The sequence below is a fragment of the Gadus macrocephalus genome, chromosome 19, assembly GCF_031168955.1.
Source record: "Gadus macrocephalus chromosome 19, ASM3116895v1".
NCBI classification, from domain to species: domain Eukaryota; kingdom Metazoa; phylum Chordata; class Actinopteri; order Gadiformes; family Gadidae; genus Gadus; species Gadus macrocephalus.
In genome coordinates this window covers 7562666-7574855 of record NC_082400.1, presented here as the reverse complement: position 1 = coordinate 7574855, position 12190 = coordinate 7562666, and the positions used below count along the sequence as shown (strand labels likewise).

Below are 12190 nucleotides of genomic sequence, written 5' to 3'. Positions count from 1 at the left end.
AAAGACTCACACACACACACACACGCACACACACACACACACACACACACACACACACACACACACACACACACACACACACACACACACACACACACACACACACACACACACACACACACACACACACACGTAGTCACCGAGAGCTGTTGTTGCTTCTCAATTGTCAGATGAATGACTTAAATCCCTTAGTCATCCAGAGTGTTCTCGCGTCCTCCGCGCTTCGGATGCGCTCACGCACAGCCAGCCCAGCAGATGGTCAGACATAGGGATGCCACGCAGGAAACAGTGGAAAGGACTTCCTGTTGGTTCTCCACTAACAGTTTACTAATCCACACATGCTGAGACAGAACAGAAAGATCTGTTGAATACTTTCAATATTTCCCTCATCCGAGCTGTCATTGCACGAGTCCGTCGGTGGAGCATGCAGGTTGGATCCCCTGAATGTCAGTACCTAATATGGATGTAGATATGCTTGAGCAAGACACCAAACAAACCTCTATACCTGCTCCTTTATGACATGCGCCTCAAGTTTACTGTAAGCTTCTTTTGAGTCAGTAAATATGAATAGCCGCAATCTCTTGCTACGTCTTATCTTTTACATAATACTTGGATTTCCTCCCATCGCCATACTTTTGGTATTTTATATACTTATTTCTTTAATTATTATTATTATTATTATTATTATTATTATTATTATTAACATTCTTGTTCTGTGATTCCATGAGGGAAGAAGGCAACCAAGACTGCAGGCAATGGGAACCAGTATGAGTGGTGGTGATGGTGCTGGTAATGGTTCATAATAATAGATGATATTAGTTCTGAGGCATTAATCAGAGGCTTTGGGCATCAGCAAATTTAATTGTGGTAACACGCACCAGCAAACAGAGCCACACCGTTTAGCAAGCAGGCCATTATCCTAATACTTCATTTCCTTTTACTATCAATGAGGTGATGAGGTGGGGAAAGAATCAAAGCCTGCATTGAGTTTAATGTGATGATTAAACATTCTTTGTTTTGATTTGCAAAGTAAAACCTCTGAAATATAACTGTGAAATGACAGATTTGGATGCAATACCAGTTTATCGCTCGAGATGCATGTTAAACATGTTTTTAATGTTCCTTATAAATACAGCCGTGTCTAATTCAGCATTGTTTTCAGATTGTTTATTTGGCATAGCTGACTGTTAGAACATGATGCTGACTGTTAGTCATGTTTGATATTATCTCTATGTGTTACACGCGTCACGGGGGCTAAACTGCTTGTCAATGTGTGTATGTGTGTGTGTTTCAGAGAGAGAATGTGTAAGTGTGTGTGTATGTGTGTGTAATTATGCTTTTTTTCTGTGTGAGCTTGTGTGTGCGTGTGTATGAGTGTATGAGTGTGTGTGTGTGTGTGTGTGTGTGTGTGTGTGTGTGTGTGTGTGTGTGTGTGTGTGTGTGTGTGTGTGTGTGTGTGTGTGTGTGTGTGTGTGTGTGTGTGTGAGAGTGTATGTTTGTGACTCTTTCAGGCCGATGATCTCCTCCTATAAGAGGACTTTCGGGGGTCCAGGAGATGGAGGGGAGGGCATCTGTTAAGCAGCCTCTCCTGAGATACACCTATCTGTGTTTGTATCATAAGCTAGCTGACCAACTGGCTGGACAACCCAGGGTTCGCCAAAGGCATGCTGCAGTGAGTACATCTCCCATCTGCTCCTATAGCGCTCTGGGATGTGTGCGAGGCAAGATATATATACATGTTAAATACATTATAGAATGCTATAATATATACGTATATATCATTTATGTTCTGTGTTTGTTACCAAAAAGAACACCAGCTTCTCATGCCTGTTAGACAGTAGTTTTATCATCATCATCAACGCGTCCTCTCCAGTGACCTAGCATAGCTTATGATAGAACACCTCTAGGTCTTTCCTCTACTTCGGAGAATTCACATTTTACAGAAGTTCTAGATACCATTAGCACTGGATTTATAAAATATTTCATTGTCATCGTCTATATTTCGATTTGTAAACTACTACACATTTACCGAAAACTACAATTAAAATACATTCAAATGAATGAATAAAAAAGGGATTATCTTGTGTTTGACAGAAAACGAACCAGTAGTGTAGAAGAGTGCGTCTCACACAGCATAGCCTATGGGCTCTGGACTACTTCACACAGTTGGACGCACATTAGTCACTATTCTCAAACTGTGTGTCTGTCTCTTCAGGACACACACACACCCAAACACATATTCACTCATGCATGCAGGCATGCATGCACGCACGCACACACATTCACCCAAATAAACACACACACACACACACACACACACACACACACACACACACACACACACACACACACACACACACACACACACACACACACACACACACACACACACACACACACCCACACACACACACACACACATACACACGTTACATAACATTTACACACACAGCTCCATTTATGTTAATATATTCTTTCTTATGATATGCTTAGTCACAGTATACTGTCCTGCATATACTGAATATGTATTGTACTCATTAAAAACCAACAGCTACTGAAGGTGCTTAAAGTTAAGTATTGTAGCGATGACTGCTAATGGCCTATGCTTATGATCCCCCATTGAAAGGGCTCCTTTTCCATCCCTTTCTCTGACATCCCGAGTCTAAGTGTTCCACTCGGACGCACGCCGGACGGATCGACTCCAACCAACCGACTGACACATTTGTGACGTCACAAAGGGATCGATGTTCGTTAATGGCTGGTAATGGCTCATCACCATGCCAATAGGGGCCCCTTCACACGGCTCACCAGACGCATGCAATACCGGCGAGCCATTCCCCGGCAGCCTCCGCAATGTAGCGCCACAGCACGCGTTCTGCGTCTCCCCCCCCCACCGTAATGAGCCATCACACCCCGGGATGTCTTATGCGGTGTTAGAACAGAGGGATCCACGCGGCGGAGGGCGCGGAGGGTCGCCATGGACCTTCACCCCCCTGCTGTTCATCTATATACATCCTCCAGCCATACAGCCCCATGGGCTCATGGCTCCCGTAATCCGCCAGCCGCCCGGCCGATGTCAGCCGCCCATCATCCAGGATGAAAAGCCCTCCCTTGTTGTGGAGCTTTGTCTGTTTGTATAGATTATAGTACTTTACTATTGATATTATTCAATGTTCTGTCGCTTTTTCAATAGTGGTGACTCATTTTCAATTTCATCAGATGATGTAACAATTTCAACAAAAAAGAGAATGATTATTTGACCCATTGTCCATTTTCTTATAATCTATGTGTAGGCAGTCTGGGTTTAATATGACATTTAGTCAATACTGACCAACGTTAAGCAAACGTTGCTACTGCAAACACACTATTCACACTAAAGTGCTACATAAATAAAGTAAAGTAAAGTATTTGATGTTCTGTGTTGCATTGAGAAAGTTAACAAACTGACTACAAGGTATCTGGTATCTGTGTGTCTGTGGTTCGGAAGGGGGGAGAAAATATGTGGTGGGGGGGATATGGGTGTACATAGGTGGGTATCTATTTCTGGATATATATGTGTGTGTGCAGGTGTGTGTTCAAGTCTTCCTGCTCTACAAGAAAAGAAAGAGAGCAAAAGAGAGAGAGAGAGAGCAAAAGAGAGAGAGAGAGAGAGAGAGAGAGAGAGAGAGAGAGAGAGAGAGAGAGAGAGAGAGAGAGAGAGAGAGAGAGAGAGAGAGAGAGAGAGAGAGAGAGAGAGAGAGAGAGAGAGAGAGAGAGAGAGAGGGGAATAAAGAGAGAGAGAGGAGAGCTCTGTGATTTACAGTGCATGGATTTAGTAGGATTTATGAGCATACAAACAAATAAAAAGGTCAGTCCACGTGAGGGCTTTGTAGAAAGATAGATGCTGATACATGGAAACATATTAGTGGCGACGGAGATATTTCAGCACTGTGGTCGAGAACGGATAATACAACAATTGGATACAAAATCCCATCAAAGGCCTAAACACAGGGTTATGGGGTTGACCGTCGCTGGTATCTTACAAGGAGAGATGGCATTGATGCACTAGCACTTTGGGATTATGATGAACCAGAGGAAGAGAGTGGAGACAGAGAGGAAAAAGTCAACCACTCCCCCAAGGGAATGAAATTAAGAAAGAAAGAAAGAAAGAAAAAGACAAAGAGATCAATAGGGAGAAATGTCAGCCGTTTTTGTGCATATATTTGAATGAATATGAATTTCAATGAGTATTCCTAATCAAACTTCTCAGGCGGTGGTCATTCGGGGCATCGGTCCCCCGGCCCTGAGGGCTTGGGCCATGATCTGCTCCACAGGTCTGCGTTGGGTCGCTCCGCTCTTTCCCCCGGCGCGTCCACGCGGCGCCCTGCAGCTAGGCGCGCCCCGCCTGACAAAGCTAACGTTACAGGAAGCCAGGAATAGCCGCCGCTCCGATGTCAGCGTGACAGAGAGGAACTGTCCAGAGCAACGTGTGAGCACGGTGACAAACACGCAGCGACACAGGCAGGTGACAGGAGCCCACACACACACACAGACGCACACACACACGCACACGCATGCATCTACATGCGTGCTTGAACGCACACACACACAGACACGCACATGAATCCAAATGCATGCAGGAACGAGCGCACACGCACACAAACACACACACACACACACACACACACACAGATACAACCACACACACACACACACACACACACATACACACACACACACACACAGAGATACAAACACACGTGCAGCAATACACACTGACACATGCACACACAAACACACAAACCTGCACACACACATTCACGGATGAACAATTGCACAAAGGCTGCCTGCCTTTTAAACACACACACACACACACACACACAGACAAATCAATCTCCCGATTGCACAAAGGCTGCCTGCCATTAAATCAAACAGACACACAAACACCCACACACCCGCCGCATTCACACACAAACGCATACACACACGCAAGCACACCAGTGCACACCTGGACACATGAACACAGGGTATACAACAGGGTATACCTGCCAACCTGATTGTGTTCATTGATTAAGTGACATTGATGAGGCACAGGAAAAATATCCAAAGAAGGCATAAGATAATGAATCGACCTACTCTCCAACGCAGCCACAGCCATTGCCCTTGACCTGTGACCTTATTATACAGATGAGTGTGAACACCAGAATAATGCATGCTATAGCCCATCACGAGGCACAGGAAGTAAGATGGCATAAAAACACACTGACCAATGATTTGTAAGTTGACCCTGCAGAGTTCCATCCCATTAGTCCAATGAGATGAATCACCTCATTTATATCTGACCAAGGGATGACGTCAGCCATAGCATATATCAGTATTCTGCCAGTAAGAAAAAAATTATACAAACTAAGAAAATATGAAATGAATGAATGAAGTTTGAAAGATGTTCCCAAAACAAAATCAAGTCAATAAACAGGGTCTTTGTTCCTTTCACATCATGCAGGGCATGTTTCCCTAAAGATAATGCAGTGCAATAACGTTGAACTGAACAAAGTTCCAAGTTATAGTTTCAAAAGTTCGAATCGTCCCCAATGTTCTAATGTCCGCCAAAGTTCTAATCGTCCCCAGAGATCTAATAGTTCCCAGGTACATCTGGGCAAACACCCATCACGCATTAGTAAAAGCGCTACGCCAATGGCATACCCCCCAACACCGCGCTAGTGCTTTGTGGCCTGCTGTGGCGGTGGTTTCGCTCTCTGTCTCATCTGCACCGGCAATAACCAAACACAGGCGGTCCGGCGGTGACATCACCTAGCCTCGGTTCACACACTCCCAGACGCACTCACACACTCGTCTGCTGCGCGCCGCGACGGCAGGCATGTGATCCGTGTCATGGTTATTTTATATGCGTCGGCACGGTAAAGTGATGCAGGGGGACCGTCCTGTGGCTGTGGCTGTTAGCCTCCCGCGAGCAGGGCCAGCTGCTGCTAGCAGCAGGTGTGGCTGGCTGCTCCCCGGCTGCCTGATCGGTGTGTGTGTGTGTGTGTGTGTGTGTGTGTGTGTGTGTGTGTGTGTGTGTGTGTGTGTGTGTGTGTGTGTGTGTGTGTGTGTGTGTGTGTCTGTGTATGTGTGTGGGTGTGTGTGGGTGTGTTTGTGTGTGTGTGTGTGTGTGTTTTTGTGTGTGTGTGTGTGTGTGTGTGTGAATGTTTGTGGGTGTGTGTGTGTGTGTGTGTGTGTGTGTGTGTTTGTATATGCGTTCTATTTTTTCATTTTGAGAGATGGCATAATTATTCTAATATGAATCCTACTGAGGAATCAACGCAGAGCAGGAAAGATGTTCTGTGCCATGCGCAACAGTAGGTACCTTTGTGTTGCTGATTTGCATTGTAAGCCACCGGATTAGGTTTAATTATGATGATGGGGTTTAAATGAATACATCCTCAATGTGTAAATTTATATATAGGGCGTTCGTTCTCTGCGTACCAAGTTAATCAATGAGCAGATTGCCAAAGTTATGAGACTATTATTATGTATGATAGATAACGAATCGTATTGGGTGATATTATATGTTTAAAGTCTTTAGTTATTTAGCAGAAGAAAACATTTTGATAAATGTTTGATCCGTGCACAATGCTGGCATGCGTCCTAACCTTGGGGCATTGTTAACCTTGGGTTGTAATGTGCTTTGCTCCATAGCCACAGCTCTACTGAATATACTATAACAACAAGCTTCAAGAAGTGACCTTCAGCCCGCTGTGGACCAATGAGCGATGAGCTGCGTGAGAAGCAGTCGCTACGCAGAATTAACATCCACGCGCGGATGTGACACGGCCCTCTCATGGATGTGAGTGACCTGTGACCTTCGTCTTCAGCGAGGCATGGAGAAGGGGCGACCGTCTCAGGTGAAGGCGTTAAGGGCTTCAGTATAGAGCTGCTCTGTTTCGGTCTCGCAAAAGTGTCGGGTTCGTGTGTTATTTTTGACTAAAATGTAAAGTTGTTAAACAGGGGAAATCATCTGTCAAATACGTGGGTCTGCCACTCCTGGTGTTTTCCGATTGGCTGCACACCCTTGGTCGAGGTCGAGCGAGCGTGACGTGGGGGTTTGACAACTGCTCGCACCTGCTTATGAAACCCGTTTCTTCCCAAAACCCTGACAACTTTCCTTTCCAATCGCATCGCGTTTTTCAATCTCCTGCACAGAAGGAGTCTCTGCTAAAACGTTGGGTTTACTCACCCTTTAAAGTGCGTATTGGAAGTTAATGTCTTTAAAAATATTTATACATAACATTCTCTGAAAATTGCTCTTTGAAATTAAAATGCAGGATTTTATCAGTTTAAAAAAGTATATTGGCAAAAAAATCCAGTTTTAAAGTGACTATTTTGAGCAAGGCTTCAAAAACCGTTGTTTTTTTTATGTGATACGTCAAACGCGTCATATTACGTAGGAATTGGTCGACGCGGTCGCTGTTGCTGCCTCAGCTCTATGCGTAGTTGTGAGTAGTTACCGCGGTGAGGGGTCTTGTATTCCCCCCCCCCCCCCCCTGTGGTTTTTGGGTTTTTCTAATCGACGAGATGAGGTTTTGTATCTGTGGGGGTTGTTCCAACTCCGACCTCCTGTCCGACCATCTCCGATTTCACAGTTTCCCCAATCGGAGAAAGGATGGAGCAGGCTTTCGAGCCTGCAAACCCTCCACGTTAGTTGTACTCACTCGTTCTCCAGTAGGGTCATACACACGACCTCTTTGACGCCAGGGTTGTTGGCCTTTTCACTGGAGCAGCGCTGAAGGTCCCAGGTGGCCAGGCGCACCGCGGCCCGGCCGTCCCGCGGGCCCGGGGCCGGTGCCACGCGGGGCCGCAGGGACACCATCTGCGTGGGTCCTCCCGGCGGGAGGTCGAGGTCGTCGCTCCGGAGGCTGAATGAGGTTGGGCTCGGATGGGACCGACCCGTGTAAATGGTCTGCATTTATAGATAGCGTAGGTCAGCCCGCCCGCCCCGCCGTTGGTATTGGTGGACGGAGTTCTTGAGCGCTCCACAAACACCTGGAAACGGATCTTGTCCAGTAGGGAGCAGTTTATGTGATCGACCCGAACCAGGTCCTCGATGCTCTTGAACGGACCGTGTTGGGTCCGATAGGCGACAATGTTCCGGGCGATTTTCTCCGTGATGCCGCGGATGCTCATGAGCTGCGGCGGGGTGGCGGTGTTGATGTTCATGCCGCTGCAGGAGGACATATGCTCCGGGTCTCTCCGCAGGGAGGACGGGGAGTGCTGCGACGAACTGGTCCTACTCGACACGCAGATCTCCACTTTAATAATCTCACTTTAATAAGTTTGGTGGCGCCTATCCCACTCACCAGCGCTAGGTCCTCCACCTTCTTGAAGCCCCCGATGCAGTCCCGGTACTCCACGATGCTCCGCTCCACGATGCTCCGCGCCACGGGGCAGGGCATGAGCTCTTCCTCCGTGGCCGTGTTGATGTTCAGCCGCTCCTGGTTCACCACAATTCTCCTGACACCACAACTCTATCTTCCTCCTATTGCCATGGTGTCTCCCCCTTTTAGGTGGTTGCTGTTCTCCCTCACGGCTAGCTGGCTCAAAATTGTACGGAAGTGGTCCGAAACTGTTATCCATTGTTGTTATGTTGCCTATGTAGTCTATGATGATTAGAACGTCCGTCTACCAATTCCTACGTCACGCTCGAAAACGAGCGTTTGAGATGCGGAAGTAAAATTGTATCACAAAAACGGCTCAAGATGCCACTTGTAGTGTAGATTTATTAATAAAAACTAGATAATCGTGTATTCAAATTTTTTTCCTATATGATTCTTCACTGCAGTATCTAACTTCCAATACGCACTTTAAGCTATGGGTCTCATTCAATGCTACACAGAGATGACTCATTAAAACTGGAACAATCAACACTAACCATCTACCATGTCGAGATGGTGAAGGCGTCAATTGTCAATGCCTGGTACTCTCAATACAGTCCAACTCCTGACTTTCTTACCTATAATGCTAACCTTGTGCATTGAACAGGGCCATAAAAATATCTCTCTTCTGCATTCACCAAGATCCTGCACCATCTTGGTTCTAACCACTAGCTGGGTGGGAGGAACTGAATTCCATTACCCTAGAAGCCATCTTGGTTCTAATCGCGAGCTGAGTTGGAGGAACTGAATATGGAGGGGGGATGAGGCACATATGGAGGGCTACGTTGATGCGGGGAGGAGCTCCATGATTCGAGATGATCTCTAAGGAGAGTGTTTCCACTTCTGTGAGCTGGAGAGGAAGTAGAGGTGGTTGGTTATAGGGCCTCTGCACCAAGCTCCACCAACACAGCCCGTATAACTAGGGGGAGGAGGAGGGCTTGGGTGTTGCCCTGGGAACCCCCCGAGAGGAGGAGATGCTGGGAGAGGGGGTTGCTAGGGAACGCAGTCGTAGTTGATGTGTTTGTGCTGCGGGAGCTGACACAAGGGGGTTTCCTTAGGATATGGTTGAAAGGACATCACCGAAATTCAATAATGTTATGAAAGTGTTTGTTAAGCCAAGCATCGATGTCTTGAAGTTACATTTGGATTCAATTTGTTTCGTTTGTAGTGTACTCCTATTATGTTTCAATTTCACTCAGGGGATGAACCCCAAGTCAATCTGGTTATTCTGGCTTGCTGGGGGAATTCATTTTAAGAAGATATCCTTTATTGCCAATTCGGTCAGGTTCATTCCCTGAATATGTCCTGATTAAAGGTGTAATAACAAGCCAAAACAGGAAACCGAATAATAAACGCAGGGCTACATGACTCACAGTATTGCGAAACACTGCAGTACCACGGTGAATACATAGCCATTGCCATAGAGTTCAATCTTCATAGTTGAGGGACGAGCACTGAATGCGCGCTATGCTCCGGCACACACTGTTTGGTATCCAAGGCTCAGGCTGTCGCTGTCTGGGACTTCCACAGAGCACCTGCGGACCCGTTCTTTGAAGCCCGCCCTCACGCTCAGTCCTCTTGGAGGAGCTGAGGCAATACTGCCGACAAGCGGGGTGAGTTTCAGTTCCCTCATGAAAGGGAGCTTTCATCATCACTTGTTGATCAATGTGCACAAGCACACTGTGTACTGTTGAGTGTCCAACTCAACAGTGTGCATGGCTCCCAAGACAGAAGGAAGATTCAAGCCGATTCTAGGCCTAGGACTGTTGGTATCTGCTCTTTGTGCTGAACCCTCCTTGTTTCAAACCCTCGCTTGAAATATTAATGCAAAACACTAGTGCAATCTCATTACAGGTCTCTCTCTCGTCTCACAGAACCTGTGGGTGACATGGTCAGGGTACGATTGGATTTTGGGCCACAAAGTCTTTGATCTGCCTCATCTGACGTACGTGGCTGCTGCTGTCAGAGAGGAATAACACGCTGCAGACTGTGAGTCGACCAGAGAACTCTACCATCACTACAGGGGTGGGCTTTAGCTTCCCGATGTGGAGGCTTTTCTGGCAAAAATTGCAGAGGAGGAAGAGGTTTCGGTGGCATTTTCATCGTTGGCTGCAACATCTTCACAATCCGTTCAAATTGCTTCCAAAGGGAGAGAGAAAAAAGATGCGAAAATGCTTTGATGCAATCTGTGGATGATTGTGGAATAGTGTTATGGAAACCACAATAACAACAAAAAAGCCCATGCATATGGGATTTACTTTAATCCGCTGGAGGTTTTATACAAATACTGGATTATTTACTGTTACGCAGAAAAGCCCAAAGGTGTCACAAGGCCATGTGGGACAGCATAGGGCCTTGGACCACCGGGGGTGAGACAGCATGATCCATCTGCCCTCACAATGACCAGATTATCGTTCACTTTGGTGATGAGTCAACAGTCCATTTAGATCATAAATAACTAACATAACCAAGCAGCAAACCATGAAAAAGGGGTCATGTGTGTGTGTGTGTGTGTGTGTGTGTGTGTTTGTGTGTTTGTGTGCATGCGTGCGTGCAGGTGTCTCTGTGTGTGTTCGTGCGCATGTGTGCGTTCGTATGTACATACGTGTGTTAAAAGTGAGTTTGCGTTTGTATGTGCGTATTGATGTGTGCCCACGCATTTCACACACAAGGCCACATGCTTAGAAACGACTGAACTACCACATATGGGCTTCCTCTAGCAATACGATGACTGCTTGGATCTATCGGGTAATGAAATGTCATGCTTTCGTGGGTGCCACAGTGGGTAGGGCCAGTAGCCAAATTGGAACAAGCCAACAACGTCGTTTTAAAGAGTTTCCAACATCTGATGACCTGATCTTCATCAGGTTATTGGATGTGCCCCGTAAGCGTTCTGTGTTCCACAATCTTATTCTGCAGGTCAGTTATTGTTCGGCCCTTTTGTTAACTCCATCCACATATAGTCAGATAACACTCAAGCTCACGTCACTGCAGACACGGAGACAAAGAGTCAGGGAGGAATAGAGTTTATATTCGTATTCAACCCAAGATGACTCATTCTGCCTCTGTATCATGTGTCACTGTGACAATGACACACACACACACAAACACACACAAATACCACGTCGACTCATTGCTTTGCAAACTGTTAGACAGCACTTGCAGTATGAAAGGATGTTTCAGTGGTAATTGCGCAAGACTGGGAACGAAGGTTAATCGCCTATTTTCCACTTCCCAGCAGCTACCCCAGTTGTATCGGCCCACTGCTTTTCCGTAGCAGTGAAATCCCAGAAACACCGTTTGCAACTTTAGTCGATTGTGGAACTGTAATACAATGTCCATTATTGCTCTGAAAATAATACACATCAGATAATCCCATATTACTGTAATCTACTACAGCGATGCATTCACAAAAAGCGTGCAGACTAGCATCTCTTAGAATTATGTAAAGCGCATGCAACGTCAAAACATAGAGCTATTATGTAATCATTTCTGCTCATGTTTATGTCCGCGTACATATGTCCGCGTGCATGTTTAAGCTCCAGCCCAGCTTGTCAATATCATTACCAATAACTGGTCAACTAAGAACAATGAGGAAATTATAGACGACAGGCAACTAAATTACTGCTAAGGTTCTTCCAAACATGCAAATCTTTTAGTATTGCAGTCAAATCATTGTTTGTTTGGTTTCTGTTATCAGAGATGTAGGGAGGTTAATGGGGATCATGGCCAACTATAGCATTGTGGGACTTTTTTTATTGTTGCGTTTTTGTTAAAGACAG

General features: G+C 46.0%; 1 long non-coding RNA gene across 1 annotated transcript in view; it reads left to right on the top strand.

Annotated features, from left to right (window-relative positions):
- Positions 1–9335: 9335 nt before the first annotated feature.
- LOC132447880 (uncharacterized) overlaps positions 9336–12190 on the top strand; it is a 4986-nt gene continuing 2131 nt past the window's right edge. The window contains exons 1-2 of the long non-coding RNA XR_009523251.1: positions 9336–10021; positions 10283–10397. This is a non-coding gene — a long non-coding RNA (uncharacterized LOC132447880). The remainder of the gene's footprint in view (positions 10022–10282; positions 10398–12190) is intronic.